General features: G+C 44.4%; 1 long non-coding RNA gene across 1 annotated transcript; it reads right to left on the bottom strand.

Moving 5' to 3' along the window:
* Window positions 1-977: 977 nt before the first annotated feature.
* LOC130454676 (uncharacterized) lies at window positions 978-26,072 on the bottom strand. Its single transcript, XR_008912512.1, has 3 exons — window positions 24,982-26,072; window positions 18,709-20,161; window positions 978-4,177 (listed from the first exon to the last, which is right to left on the bottom strand). It is a non-coding gene; the product is annotated as an uncharacterized LOC130454676 (long non-coding RNA).

Here is a 26,072-nt window from a genome sequence, read left to right as displayed (position 1 = left end):
CTCCATGCCTGACTTGTCAGTTCCTCCTTCTGCATATCACTTCAACCTCAGGCTAATATTCTATGTTGTAAAAAGGCTGCACTAGAACCTTCTTGTTTTACAGATAAGGAAAGAGACCCAAGGATGTTAGGTGACTTGCCCAAGGTCATAGGGGTCTTTGGATTCCAAATCCAAATCTGCTGTCTCCCATCAAAATCTTCAATGCTGGACAAGGGATCTTGCTTGACTGTAGAGGTCTGTGATTGTTGAATGGAAAGACAATCTCTGTAAGTAGATGAGTTCCATTTCTGAAGGGAAGGGGGAGAAGGATATTCAGTGAGAAAACAATCTGGGTCAAGGAAAAGAAGGACAAACTAAAGCCTAACCTTGGAAGGAATGATGGAAGATCAAGGACTTGGGCAGGAAATTTAAGATGGTTTAGGATGGATAACAAGCTTACATAGCCAGGATATTGTTTCTTTGATCCATGTCTTTGATTATCTGCAAACCAATAGATACCAGACCTTGATGTTTCTGTTGCCCTTGGAAATACTCTTGAAATTGCAATCATGTGGTATGGAATATATATGAATGAATGAGAATTTGTTGGTATCGTGTTGCCAGAGGGAAGCTAGGTGGTAAGGTGGATGGAGTGCCATGACTGGAATCAGGAAGACTCATGTTTATAAGTTCAAATCTGACTCTAGACACTTCCTAGCTGTGTGACCCTAGACAAATCACTTAACCCTGTTTGACTCAGTTTCTTCATCTGTAAAATGAGCTGGAGAAGGAAATGGCAAACTATTCCAGGATCTTTGCCAAGGAAACTTCAAAAATGGGGTCACAAAGAGTTGGACATGACTGAAACAACTGAACAACAAGAATAACTATGTGTTGGTCGCTATGTTAATTCCTGGGGAGAAAAAAAGATTTTAAAAGGTAATCCCTGACCTCAAGGGCATTATATTCTAATAGGAAAAGATATTACATTTGGAGAGACTGGATCAGGGATGAGAGCTTTGTTCTGTAGGGTTTGAGGGGGAAGAGGACAGCTACTGCAGAGGAGATGATGAGCTGTCTGGATAGCATGTGAAGCTAAAGCCTGGTCTATGTCCAGAGTCAGCCAGTAGACACAGAAGGTCTGCGTAAACTAGTTTGCATAGCCATCAATCAACCAGATTGGATCCTAGAAGAGCTCCAAAGATGAGTACCAACTTGGAGCCGTGATTTGAGCCCTGGTACTTCAACTCCATATTCATATCCATATCTTCTTACTATTGCAAGCTATCTCAAGGGTTGAACTCTGTATTTGTGAATGGAGCTTCCCACACTGGGAAGCACTCCCACACCAATGAAAGGACAGCTTCTTTGATCACACATGCACACACACACATTTGCACAAACAGGAATTTTCCTCCTTCTTACTACTTCTACCATCATCAAGTACATGGGGGAAAAACAGAAGCATATTATAGGTTATTTATATCTTATTTACATGAATAATTGATATCTCATACTATCCTGTCCCCAGCAAAATAAGATCAATAAAAAATAAGCCTTGCTTTCTTTGCCTCCCTAGAAGATAGTAACTCACCAACTCTGAGTCTAAAGCCAAGGACTTTCTCTAGAAAAACTGCTAAGACTCACATATGTTCATTGGCTGCTGCTGACCATTCCTATCAGGACTCCTACTGCACAACCAAATGTTCTTGGTCCATTTTAATGCAGTGGTGATGTTGGCAACAGATACCCAGCAGTCTGTGAGTATAACGGAGCCCATTTTTCTGCTGATTTCTGCAACCAAGCAGGGACCAGGGAGAAGATTTGAAACCACAATTATTTCTGTATTGGTCACATTTAACAAGGTTTCTGCTTCCATGTTTTGTAGTCAATCATGGATTTGAACCCAGGTTCTCTGACTCCAAATCCATTGTTCCTTCCACTTTATCACAGTGTTATCCAAATAAGGTCCAAAGGTGGAAGGAAATGAGATCCCAAATAATCTTTAATCCATGATTTCAGAAACCCTGTGCTGTTTGGAACTCAAATGATAAGGACATGCCTGTCATCTCCCTTATAAACCCAAGTAGCAAAAGATTAATTGTGTCCACAGTGAGGCATTTAATGTCCTACACTGAAGGACTCTTGGGTTAGATTGAACAATGAAATCAACTAAGCCTGGAATCTCTTTTTAATAATGGAAAGTGGGACAGTGAGAGCCAAATTTTACTAATCTCTTCAGGGAATCTCATCACCTTTATTCTCAGAGATCACATCTATGGCAGAGTACTCAGGCTTAGTTTAAGAACAGAATGAGTTTCTAATTTCCTGAGGTATAGAAAGTGAAAAGAACGGAAGAATATACATTTGTCCCTTTTTCTTATTGGGATTATACATTATCTTTCCTCAAGTCATCTTCTTTCATAAGTGATCAAACATTCCTTTTCTCCAGTTGGAGAGTCAAAGAAGTTTATCACAAAGAACAAGAGAGGCAAAGTAGGAGAAGGGTGTCTCAGCACCATGAGGAAATCCAAGGACCAGAAGGGGAAAAATGCTGGAAAGCATTTGGATGAAGATAATGGCAGTAGAAACAAAGTGAAGGTGTCATCAGAGTATTCTATAGACCACCAGGACAGAAAGAAGAAATAGATGAAGAGTCTAAAAAAATCAATCATAAGTCTGACATACAGAATAGTATTTAATTCATCTTCTTGGCAATATAAAATTTTGGAGATTTATCTGAGCCACTGAAATACTAAGTAACTTTCTCAGGATCACACAGCCAATGAATGTAAGAGCTGAAATCTGAACAAACCACTCTGGTCAGGTTAAAAATCCCAGAATCATCTTTGACTCCCTTCCCCACCTTCACTCTCTGCATCCAGTCTGGTGTTGATTCTCTCTCCATGTTTTATCCAATATCTGAATTCCACTCTCCAGCCTTTAGATGTCCCTGACTCCCAAGACCAGCTCTCTATCCACTACATACCACATTTCCTCTTAGAGTAATGAGGAGGGACTTCAAATTATTCAGATGCTTGTTTTAGCACACTGTCACATATTGTATCTCTGAAGATAAAAGAATCATTTTAATAATTTTTTCATTTACCTTAACAATTATTTCATTCTTCTAAAGATGATGAAGATTCTCAAGAATGAAATAAATATTTATTGAATGAATGAATAAGGATTAAACAAGAATTTTAAATTTTAGATTCAATTCTAATCAAGGAGGACCAATTGCTTTAATGGAAATATAGAAATCATGGTGGAAATGACTGGACCATTTTAGAATTTTTGACAGAGAAGAAACCTGAGAATAGTTTGACGTATTCCTTAGATATTTTTTTCAAGACTGACCTTCTCTACTTCTATCAAGGTGCAAGTACCTGGGCTACTCACAGGCCCAAATTCTCCAGTGATTGTCACAAGAGATTCTGTTATTCTATTTTTGACCTGGATCAGCTCACCCCTCCTTGGGTAAACTGATTCCTCATCCCTCATTCTCAAGAGTTCCCTACACTAAGTCTGTACTTACTGCAAATACTCAATCAGCACAGTCCACTGTAGGGCATAATCCCTGAGATCAAGATCCACCATCCTCCACCTCCCCAGATGCAAGAATAACAGAATTATACCACTATGCCCAACTCATCTAGATTTCAGAAGGGCAGATTTCAAATGTTCATAGGAAAGGTAGCTAGGATCTCATGGGTTAAAATTGTATAGGAAAATTCAATTCACGAGATATGAGAATCTCTTGAGCATGAAGTTCAGAAGACCAAAACAAAACAATTCTGATGAAGAAAAATATATAAATATGAAAAATAATATAAAAAAGACTGGGGCAGGTGTACAGGGAACTCATCAGCCAACTGGACTTTTCAAAGATAATGAAGAGAAGTAATGATCAAGTTCACATAATGGAAGATGAAAATAAAAAGAGTGCATGGCCTTGTAAAAATGTGCCAGGAATGCTAAATCTTTTTAGAAGGAACTGAGACAGGAGAAAAATCAAAGTCAACAAAAAAGTGGCATTTTTTTAGCTTTGCTGGAAGGAAAAGGAGGATCAAAAAAAAAAAAAGGCCAGGACCTTTGTGTGCAATGGATGGGATGATGACTGACAACAGGGAGAAGGCCAAGTTGCTCAATTACTACTTTGCTGCAATTTTCTCTTCCAAGAAAAATGATCTTTGACCTAAAAACAAGAGAACAAAAGGGACTAAAAGAGAGATGATACTATTTATACAAGACCAATTTTCCCAGTTTCTGTTGATGGGCCATCATCCTCCTAACCCAGATTTGAAATCCTGGAGTCATCTGTGACTTCTCCCCCACCTCCAATCAGGCTACCAACATGGTAGCCGTATCCCTTGCCTGGATTGGTGTAAGCATGCTCCTTGTGCCCAGTATCTCCCCTTTTCAATCCATACTTCCTAATTGTTAGAACAGCATTCATAGCACATGAGAATAGCCACAAAATTCTTCTCAAATTTCTTCCCCCCCAAAAAAAAAATGCTATAGTGGTAACCTATTGTTTATTTTCTAAAATATGAACTTCTGAGCCTGACATTGAAGACTCACTGAATCTAGTTCCAACCTTATTTCATACCCTCTCCATCCAGTTTATAAATTATATCACAGCTAAACTGAATTGCTAGGACTTTCTGGTCTTATCCTGAACTCTCCTATCTCCAAACATTGGCACAGGTCATGCCCCATGTCAAGAATACACACCTTCCTCATCCCCACCTATTGACAGTCTTGTCTTCCTTCAGAAACCAGCTCAGATGCCACTTCTTCCCTAAAGCCTTCCATCATTTCCCACCACCCTATACTGCAAATGAGCTCTCCCTCCTCAAACTTTCCTAGAGAAATGTATCTGGATCTCCACTTTACTCCTGACTCAGTGTATCTTACATGACTCTTGGGAGGCCAATGTATATAAATGTTGGACTGTGGGGGCAGGAACATTTTGGTCTCCAGATCCCAAGTGGATACAAAGCTTAAATATTCCCTATATTGATGCAAATCCCAAGTCCTCTAATAATTTAGTAAAAGGTCGCTAAGCACTGCTTTGACCAAAACACTCTTCTCCCTGAGGCAGAATGGCATGGTGGATAGAGGGCTGGACTTGAAGTCAAGAATACATGGGCTCAGATCCTTCTTAGACCCTTATTAGCTGTGTGACCCTGACCAAGACACTAGATCTCTTCAAGCACGTTCTTCCTCGGTTGTGAAATGGAGAGCTTAGACTCCATGGCCTCCAAGGCTCCTTGGGTCTCTAGAGCTATCCGATGAGGCTAGGTTCAAATGGGGAATGGATCCCCTGAGTCATGGCCCTCACAATGGCCAAGCACCAGCCCTGGAAGGTATTTTCTACCTCTCCTTCATTACCCCCATGCATGCTTTCTCTCACTGGCCCTCTCAGACTCATTCTGTCCTCCCCATTTCCAACAACCTGTGAGAATATGCTCTGGAGGGGGCAACTCTTTTCAAGCAGAGACCTCTCATGAAGGCTGGAGTCTTCTAAGTTCAAACATGCATGGGAGCAGTCAAGAATTTTCTGAAACATTATCAGCTTCAATATGTACGCTTGGAAAAGGCCAATGGGTCACAAATGGCCATGAGGGTATCATCACATGGGAATGAAATGACAAGCAGGCAGTTAAGCACGGATGAAGAGTGCCAAGAGTCACCTTCTGGGCCAAGTGCTGGTCATGGGGCAGAACCAGAGCCTGGGATAAAAAAAAATAGGATGGAAATCTTATAGAAACTCTTCCTGTGACGGCAAAAAACCAAGAGACTAAGGGGATGCCCACCCATTGGAGAATGGCTGAACAAGCCATGTTATATGAATGGAGTGAACTCAACCACAATTCCAGAGGACCAGTGATGAAGCCGGTTACTCGTCTCCTGGAAGAGAGAGGATGAATTCAAGAAGAAAGATGAGATGCACATTTTTGAACAAAGTCACTTTGGAAATTTACTTTGTTTTAGTTAGTTATAGCCTGGATTTTATGTCTCTTTTTCTTTTTTTCCCTTCTTTAATGGGAGAGGGAAGGTAAGTAGGAGGAAAAAATTCCTAGTAATTAAAGAAAAATAAAGAGAAGAATGGAATAAAGCATTGTGGTATAAAAACTGAATTTCAAGTTAAAAATAAATATTTCCAATGATACTACTATGACCCTAACTCAAGCCTTCATCGCCTAAAGCTTGGAGTATGGTAATGGGTTCCACACTGATCTCTCTGCCTCTGCTTTCTTCCCTTTTCATTCCATTTTTCCTATAGCTTCCTAATCATCCTAACATATAGGTCCATCTCATTCACTCCTCTGCTCTAAAACCATCAATCACTCCCCATTGACTCTAGGATAAAATATAAATTCTGTGGCCCAGCTATTAAGGCTCATCACAAATTGAATCCAACTTCTCTTTCCCGGTTTTTCACACTATTACTAATGTACTTGGGAATCAGGAAAACCCAAGGTGGAATTCTGCTTCAGACGCTCTAGTAGGTATGGGACCCCAAATAAGTCACAACCCCTTTCTAGATTCAGTTTCCTTATCTGGAAAGTGAGATTTAAAAAATCAAAGGGCAAACGTAGGGGCAGCTTGGTGGCTCAGTGGATGGAGAGCCAGGCCTAGAGATGGGAGGTCTTGGGTTCAAATCTGGTCTCAGACTGTAAATCTTGAAATTTCTCAGACTTGTGAATATTAAAAATTTCCACATTGAGGAATCCTCCATTGGAACAAATTCCTTACTGGGAAACATTCCCCATTTTGATGTGAGAACTCACCAGGATCAGAAATGGGGGGACCTCTACTCCACCCGTACTTAAGACTGCTTTAGGGGAGAAAACTCCTTGCTAAACAATGAAAGTACTTGGACCCATGCTTATAATAAGGCAAGGAGTTCTTTGAGCTATGCCTGTTTTTTAAAATTGATACAATGAGATGCTAGGTACCTATAAAGGTCAGGCAGGTTTTCTCTTAATGAGATTAGTTGACTCAGCTGTGTTTTCTCTGGTTCAGACTTACTGAGGAGATTTGCTGACTTAGCAGGAATTCAGATGGGCAGTCCTTTGGAAAACGTCTACAGTGATTGGTAGATGTAAGGACTTAGGGGAGGTGACATAGGAGAAAAGCCCCTATATAAGAAAAAGCAGAATCTCTTGAGAGACAATCCTTTTGGAGGATCTCTGATGAGCATTGCTTAGGAAGAATCTCTTGAGAGAGGCTCTGGAGAAGGGAAGCTCTTGGAGGACAATCTCTAAGGAGGTCTCGCTGGAGCTCCTCTGAGGGGACTCTGTCCCTCTGGAGGCTCTGGAGAGAGGCCCTTTGGAACAGTCTCTGGCTGGAAGGCTCTTTAAGGAGGACTCTGGCTGGAACTCTCTCTGGTGAAGTCAGCTGAGATGGAGCTGGCCTGGTATCACTAGAATCCTTGCTTAGACAGACCTTGTGGTGAGTGTTAAAAGACTGACTGACTGATCTCTCTCTCTTAAGACTCAGGTCTAGGACATGTTGGCTTAAGGCCCTTCATACTTATTTCCTTTTTCTCTCTTTCTCTCTTTTCTTTAATTCCACATTTGTATTAATTAAAATCTCTATAAAACCCAGTTGACTTGGGTATTTGAATAATTGGGAATATTTCCCTGGCGACCACCTTATATTTGATTTAAAAACCAAGACACTATAGTGAAACATATTTTCTGTGGTCAAATTTACTCACCCTCTCTTATATCTATCACAATTTATATCTTCCACCATTTTAACTCACTATAGTTTACAACATCACTCCTTTAACTGTTACAGTTTAAGGCCTTCAACCATTTTAAATATTACAAGACACTTCCCAGCTGTGTGACCCTGGGCAAGTCACTTAACCCCCATTGCCTAGCTGTGACCACTCTTCTGCCTAAATACCAATATTTAGAATTGATTCTAAGAAAGAAGGTGAGGGATTTTAATAAATAAACAAACAAATATTTGTTGGTTGACTGACTACACGTCTACTTTGTTCAAAAGACAAAATAGTTTCTGTCCATGTTGCTTAAAACAGGGACACCATAGGTAAATTCAAAGTGATTTCGGAATTATTGAGTTCTAAGGCCTGGGGGGTGGAGATGGGATAGAACTGGGCTGGGGAGAAGGAGAAAGGCAGAAGAGGGCCCCAATGGGAGATGCCACCTGAACTGTGGCTGTGAAGACAGAAATTCTAAGAGGTGGAAATCAGGAGAAAATGCACTGTAGGCATTGGGTGAGGAGGGGAGGGAATGAAGAGGTCAATAAGAAAACATCTATTGGTTTAAAGCTGTGATATTTATGGCGTCAAGCACCACGTGACTTGGGCTTTCAGGCAGATGTTATTTTTGAAGGTGACGTGCAATCAGAAGGAAGGGAGGAAATACTGAAAGACGGGGGGGGGGGGGGGGGATCAGCGTGAAGGCTATTTAATCTCATCACCCTGGAGTTGATGCCTTTTAGAAGAAGAGTCAGAGAAATACAACTTCACCTTTCATGGAAGATTTATTGTTCTCTCTCTTCCACCACAAACAAATATAGCCAAGGTCGATTATTAGCATGGTTATAGAGCAGACCTTTCCTGTCTTCTTATAGACTCTGATGGTGGGCCAGGATGCTAATGGAACAAGAGAGGCCTGAATTAACCCCTCCCCACTTCCACCCCATCCCCAGGGGCTTCTGTGAGGCAAGAAACAATGTCCCATCAGACATGGGGGGAGTTTATGTTGACTTCTCTCTGGTCAGTGATCATTTTGGGACCTAGCAGGGGGCTCTTTGGAAAAGGAGAATATAGAGAATAGTTTTAGGACCAATATACAGTATTGATTCTAAGACAGAAACTAAGGGAAAAGAAGGAAGGAAGGAAGGAAGGAAGGAAGGAAGGAAGGAAGGAAGGAAGGAAGGAAGGAAGGAAGGAAGGAAGGAAGGAAGGAAGGAAGGAAGGAAGGAAGGAAGGAAGGAAGGAAGGAAGGAAGGGAGGGAGGGAGGGAGGGAGGGAGGGAAGGAATGAAGGAGGGAGGGAGGGAGACTGGAAGGTCAAATACTGATGCTGAAGCTTAAATACTGTGGCCACATAATGAGAAGACAGGATTCATTGGGAAAGACCCTGATGTTGGGGAAGATTGGGTGCAAAAGAAAAGGATGGCAGGATAAGATAAGATAGAAGGTATCATATCATGAAAGCAATGAACATGAGCCTGGAGAGACTTCTGGAGACAGTGGAGGATAGAAGGGCTGGGGGTGATGTGGTCTATGGGGTCACAAAAAGCTGGAAACAAACTGAACAACAATCTCAGCTTCTAACATAGTGTCTTGTATAGAGTAGTTACTGCAAAAATGCACACCAGTTGATTACATCTTTTTCAATGTTATGTCAAGAGTTCTGCTGAATCTTTGCTCTTGTTACAGTATTTGTCCTAATTTTTAAAAGTATGGGTGATATATTTTATTTCTTACATCTCAGACTTTCTCCTGTATCCCCTTCTCCATAGAACCTTTTCTCATTAAAAAGAAAAACCATTCAGCAGGGCCATAACTAGGCTGGGACAATGGACACTTTGGCCCAGGATGCTTGTCATTTAGAGAATGACAGTACTTGTATCTTGTAAGTGGATAAAAATAGTCAAGCCTAATTCCTGGTTAGTAAAAATGAGTAATAAGTAGCTACCTCGGAGGCTATATAGCCAAGGGAGCCGCCTTCCCCTTCCCCAGCTTCTCCCTCTGGGCCAGTGGCCTCTAAAGCCAAGTCTCACAATGTCTTAGGATCTGATTCTACTTTCAATCCAAACCTAAGGTGCTTTCCCAAGGACACCAGGGTCTCTTGAACCAAGCTTTGTGTCCCAAATACAAGGTCTCCCTATAGGAAAACAGCACTAAATTTAGACTCAAAGGAATTCTGGTCCATCTACTAATTACCTGGTTGGTACATCAGCAAGATGAGAAGAGTGGAATAAACGGCCTCTGAGACCCAGCCAGCTGTGGGAGGTCTTCCCTCTTCCCCCTCAACAGAATTTATCATAAATAGTTTAGCTGAGGGTACCTTTCACCCTCCTCCTCCCAGAGCACACTCTGTGAGGCTCATTGGGGATGCCAAAATTGCCAGTTGGTACTCAGACTATCTGAAAACATAGGCAGCATTATGCATCCACAATCCCCTCTCCGCCATATTTGTTCCCTAGAACTAAGACTGGTCAATGCATTTAACCTGAGTTCTATGCTTGGTCTTTTCATCACATGAACCCTGAATTCCCAGTGAATACTATCAACACTCATGGCTACTTATAGGGGAAGAATGTGAATGGTGCCAGCCATCAGCAGTTTAATCTCTCAATAGTCACTCTCAAGGCTACTGAAAAGAGGCTAAAGTTAACCCATTTGGGGGTTGAAATGCTGGTCCTACGTATCTAGGAAACAGCTCCTAGAATGTCTAGACAAGGAGGGAGGAAGCTAGGTCAGAAAAAAAGCTCTTTGTTCTTCAAGTTCAGGCAGTGTTTACAGAACTGGGTGAATGCTCACTCAATCAGTGGGCTATTGATGGCCTCTCCTACAGAATGTCCTGCATCTCTCTCAGGGAAACTTCTAGAAACATTCCTCATTAGTCATCATCTACTCTATTAAGGAGAAGATTTAGTTCAGAGCAGCATGAAAATGCCCTTCCCAGTGAGATTTCAGAATCATTAATTAGCCCCTGGAATCCTGGGGCGAAATGCCTTTCTTGGAAAAGTAAATGAAACAATTAGCCAGTCTCATTCCTTATTTCTTTCCCACCCCAAAAATACCACCAAAAAATGACTGTATTGATTCACTTGAGAGAATTATTGGCATTCCGCTACACTGCAAATGGAATGAGTTTCACTCAATGAGAAACCAATTTTCCATTGTATTTCTCCTCCTGAAACATAAATGAGTAAATTAAGTTTTGGATGATGGAATTCTTTAAGTAAAAAGTGGGGGTAATAAAATATAGCCCAATGGGAAGACATTACCATTGAAAGAGTGCAGAATTTCAAGTCAGAGGGCCTGGGTGCAAATCCCATCTCTGTACCTGGATATGTGTTAGACCTTGGAACAACTTGTTGTTGTTCAGTTGTATCTGACTCTTCCTGTGGACCATACAGGACCATACCTTGGTAAAGGTACTGGGGTGGTCTGCTGTTTCCTTCTCCAGCTCATTTTACAGATGAGGAAACTGAGGCAAACAAGGTTAAGTGATTTTCCTGGGTCACACAAATAGTAATTGTCTGAGGCTGGATTTGAGTATAAGTCTTTCTTCTCTAGGTCTAGTACTCCATCCCTTGAGCCAACCAAATCCCTTTCCAGCTCTGCATCCCTACGCGTTCTTCTGGCCCATCAAGCTGAGCATAAAAGAAATCTGGCTGGAGATAAGCAAGAAGGAAGAATAACACATCCTAACCATCGCTAAGGCCTTCCTGTGCCTCAAAGTTGTCCAAGTGGAACTCGGGCCGCCAGAAAGTTGACTAGCTTTGGTTAATTAGATGCAGACTGACTACTCCTCCATGGCTGCCTGGGGTCCATAGATTTGGGGGGTTTTAAATCTTGCTCCCTGTATTTCAATATAACTGATGTCCACTGTAATCCTACACACTTTCCTCTATATCTAGATGATTCTGAGAAGGTCCACCAGACTACCAACGGGTTCACAACAAACAAAAGGTTCATAAGAAGCCCTGTCATAGGAAACTGCCTTATTCTCTCCAAGGTTAAGCATCTTATTGGGCCCAGACACACAGCCAACTTGAGCCCAGATTTGCCTGACTCCAGGGACAACCCTTTTATCCCCTTCTGCAGGCTGTTTCTTTGTAACACCAAAAGGCTTGCTTATTGGGGTAAACCTGTACCAATATCTCAGGCAATGACTATGCTTTCACCAAATTCTACCACAACGAACAAGCTTTATTGAGCATTTATTGAGTCCACATTGGGCACACAGAGGAGGGCCAAAAAACTTTGCCTTCAAGAAGGTTGAAGCATAATGGGGAGGCAAAATCTTCATAAGCAAGAGTCCTCCTCCATTGGTGCAGAGGCGAGCTTTTGGGTTCTTAAGGCAATAGAAGGAAAATGCAGGGTCTCTAGCAGGTTCCACCGAAACACAAGGACCTCAGGTATGGGTCAGCCAAAGACCAATCTGTTACCCAAGGATTGGCCTGCTAAATCTGGAACTGCTCATCACCAGGCTGGCCTCAAGGTGACAAATTTCTGGCTGAAAGAGCTCTCCAAGACCATCTGCACAGAAGGCTTGCAAACTGCTTCACTTAGTGCCAACCCTAATAAATTTTGATCCATGACATATTGATAGAGTTCACAGAATTGTAGAAACTCAGAACTGGAAGGAATCTCAAAGGTCTTCAGCCAGACTGCAGTGGACCAGGATTCCCCTCTGCATCGAACCTCTGTCTCAAGATCTCCAGTGATACGGAACCCACCAACTCCCAAGGCACCCATTTCTCTTTGGGTCAACTCCAATAGTTTGGAAGTTCTTCCTTATGTTGACCTAAAATCTGCTTTCCTGTAGCCTCTCGCTTTCCTTGGCTCCCCAGTTAATATATTTCACATTCTTGCAGGTTTTAATTTTAAAATTCCATAATAAAATGACAAAACTTACTCACTGATATTGAAATAGGAGAAATACAATATCGAAAATCATTTTTCTTTGGTTGTAATTTGCCGTTTTTCGTTTAGCAGGAATGCCAATAATTCCTTCAGGTGAGTTGAGCAAAACAAGCTCAGTTTCTCTGGAATTCTTTAACTAAAAACAAGGAACTGGAAATAGAGTATACTGGGATGGAAGGTGCAGAGAAAACCACTGGACTTTGAGAAAGAGAAGCCAGGAGGCCCTTCCATTTATTATCTGCATGGCATTGGACGATTCATCACTCTTCCTCAATTTATTCTTCTGGGAGATGAGAGGGTTGGACTGGGTGGCTCTGGGGTCCTTTTGAGGTCTAGATCTATAACTTGAAAATTTCAGAATATTACTTTTTATAAAAAGTAAAGAGATAAACCATCCACATGTCCTTAAGAGGTCGAGTTATAAGACCTGTTTTCAAGATTATGTCTACAGATATCATTCAACAACCCATAATCATGGCAGCACTTCCATTTTACAAATTTAAATACATCGACAGTTCCAGTGTTCAGTCACACATCCCAATGTTTCACCCACTGTGTTGGAAAAATGCAGTAACTCAGTACTCAAAATAAGATGACGCCAAAAAAATGAATAGCAAGAAGGCAATCTGAATTCAGAACTGGAGAGAGGTGGCCAAACGAGTTTGTTTAATGTTCATTCTTTCCATTTAATTTATTAATAAAATAATAAAACTAGAATTAAAATTATTAATAAATTTTATTATATTTCTATTTTATTAATTCCCTTTATGGCCACCAATATTATTAAGTGGCAGAGGCAAGAGTAGAGCCAAGTCTCTGACATGTTGCCTGGGGTTCTTTCCAACTGATAGTAGTGGAGGTAGCACAGTGAAAAGTGTGAAGACAGAAAGATCTGAGTTCAAATCCAGCCTCAAAGATTTCTTAGCTATGTGACTTAGAACAAGTCACTTAACATCTGATTCAGTTTCCTCATCTGTAAAATGGGAATAATATGACAAAACACCTACCTCACACGGTTGTTATGAGGATCAAGTGAGATTTTCCTTTAAAAAGCACTCTAAATATTTAACTGGCTATTCTTATTAAACAGAAACACATCTCAGCTCAATACTATATTGTAAGTAGTCACTGGGGAAGTTTTCCAAATAGGTAAAGGGCATTTCTGATACATTGAATGTCATGACCAATCTCTTTGGTACTACTGTCGCTAGCCCAGAGGATTGCCACCATGAAAGCCTTTTGATAAGCCCGCCAATTGCTACATCAGGATCTCCCACATTATGTGCTTCCTTGGCTCTCACCCAGGGCCAGGAAGACCCTGCTGAAGACATTCCTGTTTCTAAGCAGGGATGCTCTCCAACTCTAATCTGCATCCCCCTCCCCACCCAAGACCACTGCCCAGCTGTCCTACTTCTCATCCCTTGCCCATCCCATCACACATTATCCTGAGTCGTGGGCAGCACATCTTGGGCTTTGAGTGAAGGCCCCTCCGTTCAAGTCTCAGTTGGGTTCATGTCTTTTGAGGACCTTGTAATTTAACTTTTATGACACCTAACTCCCTTGAGCCTTTACTTTCTCCACATTCACTCTTACCCCGTCCTTCACAGCCAATGAACTCAAATCCTCTTTCGTCAAAAAGATCACACTCACCAGGAACGAGTTCTCCCCTCTATCCCTCAGCATCTCTTTCCCAATATCCATCCTCTCTACCCACCCTCTCTCAGCAATGGCCCTCTTGCCTAATGGGCTTCCAAATGCCACTCCCCCAACCTCTACAAAGAACAGCCAAAAAGCACGTCCCCTGCTCTGTTACCTCTTGATATTTCGGCAGCAATTTGTGAACCATTCAACTCAAATTAGGCAGGAGAATTCAGACACCCCAAAATGAATCAATCACCCTCCTCACCAGCTGTGAGACAATTTTGCTATCTCAGAAACCATTTTAAAGCCTCTTGGGATAGTTATAGCATTTACTTTTTTCTGTTATCCTCCTTTCAATAAATATATATACTATTTGGGCTCCCTTCTAGTTTCTCAGAAGTAAAACAAAAGATCTTTTACCAAAGATACCACGAACCACAATTAAAAAATAGTAACACAAGCTCAAAATGCACTTCTTCCCTACCTGAAGCTATGACAGAAATAAATTTTTTCTGCCACAGACTTACTTCTTAATTTCCTTCAAGGCTCAGAGTAAAAGCCAACTCCTATAGGAAGCCTTCCATGATTTCTGCTTTGGTAGTTCCCTCCTCCCCTCTGCACTGCCAAAATGATTTTGAATTTATTTTCTTTGATCCATTTGTATTTACTTCTCTGGGTACCATTGTTTTCTGCCAATAAAATATAAGCTCCTCAAGGGCAGGGGCTGGTTTGATTTTGCCTCTGTATTACCAGGGCCTTACACAGTGCCTGGCACATATTGGTGATTAATAAATGTTTTTTTGAGTGCATAGATAAAAAAACTAAATTTTGTAGAGAAAAAAAACATCCTAAAATACAATTTAATTCAAATATTTATCAAGCTCCTAGAAGGTATCAAACACTGCTGTTTTGATGACAGAGACAAAAAACAAACAAGTCCTGCCTTCCAGGATCTTATATTTTACAGGAGGGAACTCAAGACACTTACAGATACAATGTTAGACAGCACCATAGTATTTTTGGTAAAAGATCTTTTTTTTCTGGGAAACTATAACTAGGGAGTCCCAATAGTATAGCTATACATTTAAAGCAGAATAAAAACAAAGCAGGGGAAAGGATCAGGAAAGGTCTCTATAAGATGTGGAGGATCAGGAAAGGTCTCTATAAGATGTGGTACCTGAACTGTACTGAGGAGGCACAAGAATATTAAGACAGGGGCATGAAGGTAGAAGGCATTTTAAATACTGCTCAAAAAAACCCAAATTTGGGCAGCGGGGTAGCTCGGTGGATTGAGAGCCAGGCCTAGAGATGGAAGGTCCTAGGTTCAAATCTGGCCTCAGACACTTCCTGGCTGTGTGACCCTGGGCAAGTCACTTAACCCCCATTGCTTACCCTTACCACTCTTCTGCCTTGGAACCAATACTCAGTATTGAGGGTTTAAAAAATACCCCAAATTTGAGATAAATGACATTGTTCTGATTCCCAGATATCTGTCTACCTATCACATCTATCTGTCTCTTTGTCTCTGTCTCTCTCCCTCCTCCTCGCTCCTTCCTCTCTGTCTCTGTATGTCTCTCTGTCCCTTTCTGTCTGTCTCTCACAAATTTAATTCACATGAGGAACTCTCAATGAGGAATCTCTCTCTCTCTCTACAAATATAGATTGACAACTCCTCTCTGACTATCAGAGAGCTGCCTGGTTCCCTTCGGCAGGGAAGCATCAGATTATAGAGCTCAGACACACTTCTTCCTGACTCCAAGCTGCTTCTCTATCCACTCTCTTGGTATCCCTCTGCTGGTAAATACTCTACCTAAATGTACTCCATAGAAGATAAGCTCCGTGAGGGCAGGTTCGGTCTTCAGATTAAGAGCATTTTTGAGCACCAGGCACCACACACAGTCAAGCCCTGGGGATGCAAATATAAACTGAAGACAGTCCTGTGTTATATGCCCAGCACAATGGCTGGCACACAGTAGCTGATCTTCCTGGTCTTTAGTCTTTCCCTCCTGAAAACATTTAGCTATTTAAATTCTGTTTGTTCCAGTTGAAGATAAGCCTTTTGAGGCTAGAGAATGTGTCAGTTTTGTCTTTGGATCTCCATTGCCTAGCAAAGAATCTGGCATAAGCAGAGGCTTTTAATACAAATATGTATTGAGCTGAACGATTTAATAGAATACTTTAATCCTCCTTCCACAAAAAAAAAAAAAAAACACTATGGGTCCTCCAATATGCTAGAACAGCTAGGGACAGTAAGTCAAGAAAACTCATTCCCCTGAGTTCAAATCTAGCTCCAGATGCTTAACAACTGTGTGTGACCAGAGGCAAAGCACTTAACCTCGTTGGCCTCAGATCTCCATTTATAAATTGGGGGCAGGGGCAGGCGCAGGTAGATGATGCAGTGGATAGAGCTGAGCCTGGATTCAGGAAGATTCATCTTCCTGCCTTCAAATACAGTCTGAGACACAGTAGCTGTGTGACTGGAGGCACTTCATCCTGTTTGCCTCAATTTCCTCATCTGTAAAATAAGCTTGAAAAGGAAATGGCAAACCCCTCCAGTATCTTTGCCAAGCAAACCCCAAAGAGCGTCATGAAGAGTGTGGGACTCTACTGAACAAGAAAAAGGTCCATTGGACCTCTAATTCCTCCACCTTGGAGGGTGAGGGCTTTGGAAGGGAAAAAAACATTAGGGTACCCTAATAGATATCTCTCTAAGCACTTGTTACATGTCATTTCATTTGATCCTTACCTCAGTCTGCAAGGTAGGTAGGTGATATTATTAGCCCCAATTTCCAGATGAAGAAACTGAGACCGAGAGAGGGAGGTGCTTATTATTCCATTTTACCAGTGTGGGGGGGGGGGGGGACTGGGTTGAAGAGTGGCTAAGGTGACATTCTAGGAGTCACTCAGCTACTAAGGGTCTGAGGCAGGATTTGAATTTGCTCTTCCAGACTTCAAGTCCAGCCCTCTATCTTCTGAGCTGCATTCATTTCCTCAGTCTCCTACTGCCAACATCCTACCTCAAACCTGCTCCTCTCCTAAAATCTGAGCAGACCCTGACTCCGCTGCTGAATGCAGCAAGAATGCGCCGGGTAGCTGAGGAGCCTTCCCCCAGAAGCTAAGTACTATGTGTGGAGTGCATTGGTGGGGAGCTGGGCTTTTCCAAGTCTGATTTAGCATGCTGCCATTTTGAATTGTTAAGACAAATTTCTTCCCAAAATGCTGCATCATCTGGGCAGGGGAGGCACCGGCAGGCACCATATTCACAGCTGCACAGACAGAGGTATCCCGAGGCAGTGGAGAGGCTCTCTGGTATTTCCAGCAGAGAAGCCAAGAACGCTGCGGAAGCCTTGCCAGGCTCCGAGTTTGGCACCCCAACCCCAAGTGGGGCTCCCCTCTCATCCCAAATCACAAACATAAAACTTTGTTTGCTCCCTTCCTTCCTTGGACTCTGGAGGCCGGCCAGCACCGGTCCATGGAGGCAGAGGTGGCCAGAGAGTGCTGCTAGAATCTTAGATGCATAGACAAGGCAGTGAACGAGCGTCCATTCGGTCAAGCTCAGACATGCAACAGGGCCCCGGGGCCGGTCCTTCCTGGCTCCCGGAGCCCCAGCCCCAGGCCTGGCACCGCACAAGGTGAAGAGAAGGGAAAGGGCCTGCCACTTTCTTCATGCGACAGCACAGCCAAGGGACCCTCTGCGGCTTGGGGAGTGGGCGGCGGGAATGGCCCCCGGACTCATTACATCCACTACACTGGGAAGCCCGGCAAAGCGAGGCCGGAGGGTGCCGCAGGCTAGCCAAGGGCACAGGCAGGAGGTCTGTAAGGAGAGACTAGGCAGCCATGTTACAGTCCTCCGCACAGGTGCTGGAACTCTCCAAAAGGTTCGGAGGTTGGCGGGACCGCCTGTTTCTGCAAAAGCGGGACCCTATCCCCCCAACCACCCCGGGGGACAATAGGACCAGCAAGGAGGGCAGGACGGCAGCGGGCGGAGGAGCAGGGAAGGATGGACGGCACGCACACGGAGCGACACTTGCCCACGCATCCGCAAGGATGCAACTTGAGAAACTGTACCTCGGAAAGAAAGGCGGGGGCGGGGGGAGGGGAGGATGGGGAAGGGGAGGGCATCGGAGTTGAGGAAAGGCCCGGGGCCCCAGCTCCGCTGCCTGGTCTCGCTCCCCCTCTAGGGTCTAATGGAGCTGCAGCATACACGCCCAGTCATTGGGCCACGGCAGCCCGGATCGTGACCGTGGCCTTGGCTGGGGACCACAGCCGGAGGATGGAGTGGGGGAAGGGCTGAATCTCGGGGAAAGGTGTCGTCCCGGGCTCCAGCTCCGGACAAACCCGCTGGGTTCCTCCTCCTGCTCGGTGCCCCGAGGGCAACACCCCCCCCAGCACTGCTGTGCACAGAGGGCGGCCGCGGTCGTGCGTCCAGCTCACCTGGCTGCGGGCTCGCGCTCTCCCGGCCTCGTTCAGTCTCTGGGCTCCGCTGAGAAGGCGGCGGCTGTTGCTGCTGCTGCTGCTGCTGTTGGCGCTGCTACCGCCGCTGGTGCCGCTGCTGTTGCGGCAGCCCAGGCTGCAGTGGCTTCAGCAAAAACTGCCCTGGCCGCTGCGGGTGCTTCCCCGCCCCCTCCCTGCTCTCTCACCACACCACCCCCAGGTAACAGCTGGCCCCAGTCCACGTGACCAGAGGACCCCCCCCCCCCCCTTCTCTCCCCGGCCCCTAGACAGCTGCCGAGGCGGAGGCTGCGGGAGCTGGGGACAGCACGGTGGCCCCAGCGTCCGTCAGCTGCCAGCTTAGAGAGCAGCGGCAGCAGCGCGGCTGGGTGCCAGGAGGGGCGGGGCCAGGGGCGGGGGCAGAGAGGGAGGGGCACCGAAGGGGAGAGAGATGCCGCAGCCGGGGTGGGTCTGGGGACAAAGCAGCCCCCTGAGGGGTTTGCTACAGCTGTGGATGCAGAAAGCCAAGGGACCCCAAAGCGAGGTCCACAGGCTCCCTATCTGGTCTGGGAAGTGCCGCCCTCCAGGGCATCGCCCGCAGGCCCCACAGTACCACGCGGCCTGTTGCTCTGACCTTCAAGAAGACTCTGAAAGCTAGAGCTCCTCCTGAATTCCTTTCCCTGGTCCCTCCAGCCCAGAGCCGCCGCCGTGTAGGGACACGGAGCAAGACTTCGTCCCCTCAGGGTCTCCTTAACGGGGGACGCTGGCAAGGAGACGGAGAAATGGACTTGGAGGACTGGAATTCAAATCCTGCTCTACTGTGTACCCCCTGCTTGCCCTTGGGCAAATCTCTTCCCCTTCCTGGACCTCCGTTTCCAATTCTGCCTCCTTGCTAAATGAACTACGCCCGTTTAGGAGTTCTCTTCACTCTACTAGGTTTTGTTTCTTTCCAGTGGGCGTGGGGTTGGGAGGAAGCGAGAGGCCAGCGCCAAATGTGCGGAAAATGAAGATGGGGAACATTTCCAATGGAGGTGGAGGGGGGCAGGAGCAAACAAGGAGAATGGCAAGCCAGCCTTCAAAGACAGAGGCTCCATTTCTTCTGTACTTAAAGGGAACAGCGAGCGGCACAAAGTAGATTTGAAATCGCCGTTTCCGCTGAATTTCCAGAAACACCCAAAGACCCCACATGGAAGGACTGAAATGGGTGCTTGGCCCAGGGGAGAGAAAGCCTGCATTTCCGGATCTTACATTCTATGGACTCTATAGTAAACAGAGGATCCATCTATGTGAACTATGGGCAACACATTTCAAAGCAGGAGCCTAAATGTAGGGCTGGAAGGGAGCTGGTTTTAGAGATGAAAACCGGAAACCTCCAGAATTTAAATGACTTGCCTGAGGCATTTAGTAGCAGCTGCAGAATTTGAACACAGGCCTTCTGCTTCACACTCTTTCCATTCTGGGGAGAGAGGGGAAATACTGACAATTGGGCAAATGCAAGAAGGTCTCCCAAAGGAGAGAGCCCTTAAGCTGTGCTTTGAAAACAGGGAGGAGTTCTTGGGGAAAGAAGGTGCATTCCAGGCAGCCCATACAATAGCAGACCATGTGATAATGGGATATTTCCTCTGAGGAAAAGTTTGGTTGCAGATCAATTTGACAAGAATGGAGAATATGGGAGTGTATATATATATATATATATATATATATATATATATATATATATATATATATATATGGAGGAGGCACAGTGGATAGAGCACTGGGCTTAGAATCAGGGAGGCTCATCTTCGTGAGCTCAAATCCAGCCTGACATTTACTAGCTGTATGATCCTGGGCAAGTCACTTAACCCTGGTGGCCTCGGCTTCCATATCTGTAAAATGAGTTGGAGAAAGACACGGCAAACCACTCCAGCATCTTTGCCAAGAAAATCCCCAATAGAGTCACAGTCAGGCATGACTGAAAATGATTGCCCAACAACAAAAAACATAAAAGTAAATATAGGAGCCAATGGGGGTAATATGACATATGCCTGGAAACCTAGAGAAGAGCCACAGTGTATAGGATCTTAAATGCCAGCCAGAGGAGTTGATGCTTCCTTTTTGAAGCCTGAGGGAGCCACTGGAGATGCTTAAATTAGGGAGTGGGGCAGTCCCATCTGTGAGTCAAGAATATCTATTTTGCAACGGTGTGGAGGATGAATTATTATAAAACAAGGGCTTGGAATGATGTCTGGGGCTACTCCTAGCTCGAAATCCCATGCTGTCCTGGGTTTAAAGGACTCATTAAACCTGCCCATGAGGTTTCTGCCCCATTTTGGAGGAATTCGACCACAGGCATGTTTCAGATGTTCTGTGTCTCTTGGAGCCAGAGCCATGCTGAATGGATGAATAGACAACTCACCCCTGAGCACTGCCATGACAATTTTTTTCCTTGGTTTGTGAAGGTTCCATAGCTCATCTGTTTAAAAAAAAAAAAATCCCCACCTAAAACACTTAATACAATATTCACGGGGGAACTTGTGACTCTTCTGAGAACTCTGTTGCCATCTATCACTTGTCAGCTAAAATGAACATTTGTTACATACAGCAGTCAAGGCACGATGCCTTCCTCATCTCTCTATGTCAAGGATGTGTCCAAATCATATTCCTAAAACTTAAAATGTCAGAGAGAAAATGAACCTCAGAGGGCTTCTCATCCAGCCCTCTCTTCTGACAGATGAGAAAACTTGGCGGTGGAGGAGGAGGATACACTGATTCATCTGAGGACACACAGCTTCTTCTGATTCTCAAGCTATTCTCAGAGTGGCAGAGTTGTTCAGTCGTGCCTGTCTCTTCATGACCTCATGGACCAGAGCTATACACGGCACTTTCTTGGATGCCGAAGTGGTTTGCTATTTCCTTCTCCAATGGACCCTTTTGTCAAGCAATCAGGGATCAAGTGACTTGTCCAGGGACACTCAGCTAGGAGGTGTCCAAAGCTGGATTTGGATTCAAGTCTTCCTGATTCCAGGTCAGTGCTCTTGGCCACTGAGCCACAGCTACTTCAGAGGAAAGGGCTACATTTGGAGCACTGAAGTTGGAAGTGGGAAAGAATGCTGAATTTGGAACATCAGCTGGGATCATGAGTCCATGGCCACTAGGCTGCCCCACTTCTTACCTGGACCCCTCCCTTCCTTGACCCTAGCTGGGAGGGCTGAGTGTCAAGATGACCCACCCCCTTCAGGTACCCTCTCCTCTTTCCCTTCCTGCACCCTTCTATGAACATGTTGATTCTCTGACCACTCTCCTTCCCTACCCATCCCTAGAGCAATATGAGCTCTCTAAAGGTAAGGGTGGCTTAAAAATCTTTATAGTCCCAGCACTTAGCACTGAGCCTGGCACATAGTAAGAACTCAATAAAGCTTGTCCCTTGATCGACTCATTAAATGCAAGCTATCGTGCTTGGCACTGGAGATAGAGATGGATACAATACAGACTTTGCTCTCATGGAGTTCAAGTCCCAATACAGGCTCCTGGAAGAGGACAAACTTACAGATAACTATGATACGAAGGACAATGAGATATGCTTTTGCCCCAAAGGAAAGAGGACTGCTTTGGGGTAAGAGAATGTGGGCTCAAATTTTGTCCATCACCAACTACCTACATGATCTTAGAAAACAAACCTCTCTGGCCCTCTTTCCTCATGTCTAAAAGGTCAAGGGAGAGGGAACAAGCATTCATATGGCACCTACTATGTGCCAGGCACTTCACTAATGTGTTTATGTTTTGATCTCATGTAATTAAGGGGCTGGACTAGTTTACCTCAAGAATGCTTGTATTCTAAAGCTACCATCCTGGAGGCAGCTGGGTGGCTCAGTGGATTGAGAGGCAGGTCTAGAGATGGAGGGTCCTGGGTTCAAATTTGACCTCAAAGCCTTCCCATTGAGGTGACCCTGGGCAAGTCACTTAACTCCTATTGCCTGGCCCTTACTGCTCCTCTACCTTGGAACCAATACACAGTATTTATGCTAAAACAGGAAGTAAGGGTTTTTTTTAATGAATAAATAGATCTACTGTTTTAAAACAGTCCAAACTAGAGGCAGGCAATGATAATGAAGTAAATGAGGAAGGACTTCAGTGCAAGTGTTTGAGGGAAGGAAGACTTTTTCCAGAGCACCAAATCAGAGGATGCTGAGAGCATTTTCAGTCCTTCAGCAGCATATAAACAAGAGCTTAGCACCTAGTTAGCAAGAATTCATCTGAACAGAAAGCTACCAGAGGGAGGTCTAGGGAAAACTCTTCCTCAACGCCTTGCTATCTACTGCCCACCCCATCCTTCAAATGTGTGCTAGGCTTCCCGATGCTTTCAGGAGTTGGGTGTTTGCTGTCCTTAGCCCAAATGCAAGAAATGCCTTGTGATTGCTCTGTTTCTAATCACAGCCCAGTAAGCACAAAGGCTTCACTGCCTTTTCAGGATGTTCATAGCATCAGGGACTCTAAAGGTCATCTCATCCAATGCTCTCCTTTTACAGAAGAGGAAACTGAGGCAGAGAGGTGAAGGCTGTTGTGCTCAAACCAGGTTCTCCAAGTCCAAATCGATTGCTCTTTTCCATTTCATTTCTTAAGCAAAAGACACCAGATTTCCTCATCCTACCAAGTTCAGCAAATCTGTATTTTTCTAAGCTTTCTCTTCCTCATTCAAAAAAAGAGAAAGAAAAAAAGGGTCTTAAAATGGGAAATCTTTCTTTCCTTCTTTGACATTCATGCACCATCATGAAGAGACACTTAGTAGAATCCTCTCTGAACTCTGGGAAAGTCACGATGGGAATATTTCTAGCCTAATTTAGAGGCAGTGGTGTGAGGATGTTATTTACTTAGGGAACTTAAGTGCCTGGCTGTTAAATGCGAACTCCTGGAGGGAAGGGGGAGGGAGAGGGGCAAGAGAACCCCCAGAGCTATGCTCCTGCACATCTTCCCCAATTCCCATTACTGTCTAGCACTTTTATAGATTTTAAATTTAGAGCAGAGGTGGAAAATTCATTTGGCTAATGGATCAAATGAAAGGGAAAGAGATGGGGTGAGCAGGGCGGTAAGCTCAGAAGCCTCAGTAACCCACTGCCAGTGAGGGAGTGCCCCGCTCTGGGCCTGAAGCTGCCATCAGTAGCCAGAGGATAACAGGATCATTGCCACAGATACTCAACGAATAAGCATATATTCAACAGTCTGACAACATATACGCCAAAAGATACCGGCACTAATAGCTGAGGGGAAGAGATGGAACCAGGAAAGCCTCCTGCAAAGGAAACCTTTGAGCTGAATCTTTAAGGGGGCCAGGGATTGAGAGAGGTGGTGGTTAGGAAAAGAGCATGGGGACAGACAGTGCAGTCTTAAAAGCCTAGCACAAGCTAGATAGCACAGGGCAAACCTGGAGACAGGAGGTCCATGGTTCAAATCTGGCCTCAGACACTTCCTAACTGTGTGACCTTGGGCAAGTCCCCTTGCCACTCTTACGTTTTAGACCTGATACTGACAAAAGGTAAAGGGTTAAAAAAGAAAGAAATACAATCACAGGGTGAAAAACAACCTTATAATCAATGTACAGAATGTCCCAAAAATCTAATGGCTTAAACCCACACTCATATTTTGGGGGCACATTGTATTTCTTATCTAAATTCAATGCAAGAAGCAATAATTAAGCTCCTACTGTGTTAAAGGCACCATACAAATGCTAGAGATACAAGGACAAAAATGTCCTCTGGGAGTTTACATTCTACTGAGAAGGGGCAGGGTGTCACAATATAAATATGCAAAGTAAAAACAGAAGAATTATGGGGACAAGGGGAGGGGTTATTATTTGGGAGACTAAGGAATACTTAGGAAGGGTGACACCTAGTCTGTGCCAAGGAATTACAAATCTCTGCATTAAAAAAAAAGTTTTAATGATGGTTTGAGTTTGTTTGTTTTTTTAAAAACCCTTACCTTCTGTCTTGGAATTGTATTGTATTGGCTCCAAGGCAGAAGAATGGTATGGGGTAGGCAATGGGGGTTAAGTGACTTGCCCAGGGTCACATAGCTGGGAAGTGTCTGAGGCCAGATTTGAACCTAGGACCTCCCGTCTCTAGCCTGACTCTGAATCCACTGAACTACCCAGCTGCCCCCTGGGTTTGTTTGTTTTTAAGTCATTATTTTCCCATCTAGAGCACCCCACTCCCACCCCCACAAAGGAAAACAAGCGAGAGAAGCCAACCCAGTGACCATGTCTAACAGTTGATGTAACATTCCACAGCTGAAGCCTCTCACCCCTTTATGGAGAAGGGTTTCATCATCCATCCTCCTGGCTCAAGTGTCATGGTTGTTAGCATGAGTTCTCCTGCCTTGAATTCAGGATGGGCTCTATGGTTCTCTGGCTTCTGTTTTCTTTGTTCTGCCTCAGTTCCTACCTATTTCACCAAGTTTCCCTGAATTCTTCATATAGGAAGGTAGATCTGGACCAGGGAGGGATCTCAGAGGTCCTCTGTTCCCACCTCCTCGTTTTACAGGTGAGGAAACTCAGGGAGATGAAGGGGTGTTCGGCCAGGAAACATCTTGAACCTAGACCTTCCTGATTCCAAGTTCAGAGCTGCACACACTTCCCTGTGTTACGATTCAATATTATTCCATCATACAGATTGTCCCAAAAGTCAAAGGGCAGTTTTCAGTTCTCTCTGTGGACACATGGGTTCACTGCTGAGCCCCAACAATCTCTCCAGCTTTTTTTGTTTTTCATTACCCACCCCAAGAGGATGCTGTGCCCATTTCCGGTCCCTTGGGGTCTTTGTATTCCATAGGCACAAGGCTAGAACTGGGACCATTGCTTCAAAGAGTATGTACGGGTTAGTGATTTTTCTCTCATGACTTCCAATTATCTTCCAGAAGCCAATTCTTCCAACTTGTGTCTCTAGTCAGAGTCACCAAACATTTATTAAGCACCTGTTGTGGGTCAGGCATGATCTCAAAGCACACGTGTGCCATTTGGGGGACAGATTGTATACGCTCATCAATAGAACTGTACTCGGCTCAGTGATTGAGCAACATCTGAAAACACCAGGAGACAAACACGCAGCCGCTGGGTATATCTCCAGGGAGGGACTAGAAGACAGCATGATGGGAAGGTTGTATTTACAGAGCAGAGAAGAGAGGAGGAAGAATCGCACACTTCCGGGGGTTCAATCCACTTGGGTGACCCTTTGGCTGAAGCCATGAGCAAAGACCCCAAAGGCTCATGGAGAGCCCGAGAGAGGAGAAGACCAGGAAGAGAAGCGTCTTCTCCATTGGTTAGTTCTCCGAATAATCTCCTGAGGCTCAAGGAGAGGAGGTTAGTTTTCTGAACCTGGTTGCCCCAGCAACAGGTC

The sequence above is a fragment of the Monodelphis domestica genome, chromosome 5 (assembly GCF_027887165.1).
Source record: "Monodelphis domestica isolate mMonDom1 chromosome 5, mMonDom1.pri, whole genome shotgun sequence".
NCBI classification, from domain to species: domain Eukaryota; kingdom Metazoa; phylum Chordata; class Mammalia; order Didelphimorphia; family Didelphidae; genus Monodelphis; species Monodelphis domestica.
The sequence above is the reverse complement of the archived record's forward strand: the minus strand, read 5'-3'. Positions and strand labels throughout refer to the sequence as shown.